Source organism: Pteropus alecto, unplaced genomic scaffold (assembly GCF_000325575.1).
Source record: "Pteropus alecto unplaced genomic scaffold, ASM32557v1 scaffold3, whole genome shotgun sequence".
Lineage (NCBI taxonomy): Eukaryota > Metazoa > Chordata > Mammalia > Chiroptera > Pteropodidae > Pteropus > Pteropus alecto.
Window position 1 is genome coordinate 17,282,575 of NW_006442484.1, and position 1,876 is coordinate 17,284,450.

Here is a 1,876-nt window from a genome sequence, read left to right on the forward strand (position 1 = left end):
AGCGGTTTAAAATATAGAACTCTTGGCAAACAGGTTTTTCTTTCAACACTAAACATGTAGTTCTATAGCCTTCTGGTCACTATGGTTTCCAATGAGAAATCTCTCATACACAATGAGTTGCTTCTCTTAACTTTCAAGATCTTCTCTTCATTTTTGTTTTTCAACAGTTTGATTATAATGTATCTAGGTCTGGCTCTTTTTGTGTTCATTTACTTGAATTTCATGAGCTTCTTGGATTCATATAATAGATTCATACCTTTCATCAGTTTTGGAATATTTTTGGCCATTATTTCTTCAAATATTTTTTTCTCTTCCTTTCTCTCTCTCTTCTCCTTCTAGGATTCCCATAATGACTGTTGGTCCTCTTGATAGTGTCTCACAGTTCCCTTAGGCTCAGTTCCCTTTTCTTCATTTTTTTTTTTGTTTGTTTGTTTCTATTTCTGACACTCAATAGTTTCATTTGTCTTACAGTCCAATTCAGTTATTTTTTCTGCCTACTTAAATCTGCTACTGATCATCTCTAGTAAAACTTTCATTATGGTTGTGCTTTTCAGCCCCCAAATTTCTGCTCATTTGTTGATATTTGTTGATATTTGTGTTTTGTTCATACATCATTTTCTTGATTTTGTTTTAGTTTTGTTCATGTTTTCCTTTAGTTCTTTGACTATACTTAAGACAGTTTTTTCAAGACAGTTGTTTTAAAATTTTTTTTAGTAAGTACAACATACATGCTTCCTGAGGGATGATTTTTTGTCCATTTATTTTGTTCCTTTGAATAGGCCATACTTTCCTGTTTATTTATATGCCTTGTGATTTATTTTTTGTTGAAAACTAGCTATTTGATTATCATAACTTAGTTATTTTGAAAATTAAATTGACCCCTTCCCCAGGTTGTACTGTTTTTAATTTTTAATTTTTGATGGATATAACATTTCATTTATTTAGTGAATTTTCAAAATTATTATATATCCTTTAGCATAGCCAGTGAAATCTTTGTTTCTTTAGCTTGTGTTTAGACAATGTTTAACAGAGATTGTCAAGCAATCTTTTAAATGCCAGGCACATTTTTAAGTTGTTTTTTTCTTGATTCAACTATTGTTTGGTTGTTGTAAACCTTTGAGTCTTGTCCAGAGTCTGACAAAGCTAGTTCCAACAGTTTTTGCTTGCTTTTCAATGTTTCTGTGAGGGAATAAGAGCTTAAAGGTGTCTCTTCCACCACTTTGCTGACCTTCTTTTGAGATGAATTGTTTTGATGAATATTGAATTATTTTTTGACATTTATATTTTTCTTTTAGCACTTTAAATATGTCATCAAACTGCCTTCTAGCTTCCGTGGTTTTGATGAGAAATCAGCTTTCAATCTTATTGAGGATTCTTTACTCAATGAATCACTTCTCTCTTGCTACTTTCAAGAGTCTCTATCTTTGGCTTTGATAGTTTGGTTATAATGTGTTTAGGTGTGCATTTCTTTGTGTTGATTTTACTTTGAATTCATTGAGCTTCTTGGATTTTCAGAATCATGTATTTCTTCAAATTTGGGGAGTTTGGCCATTATTTATTCAAATATGTGTGTGTGTGTGTGTGTGTGTGTGTGTGTGTGTGTGTGTGTGTATGTTTTCTTGCCCTTTTTTCTCTTTTCTCTTCTGGCCTCACATTATATATATGTTGTACACTTGATAGTGTCCCAGGATTCTTCTTATGCTCTGATTAATTTTCATTATTTAATCTTCTTTCTGCTCCTCCAACTGTATAATTTAAATTGATCTGTTTTTCAGTTCATTGATTCTTTCTTTTGATTGCTCTAATATGCTGTTGAAATCCTCTAGCAACCTTTTTTTTCATATCAGTTATTGTACTTTCTAGCTCCAGAATTTTT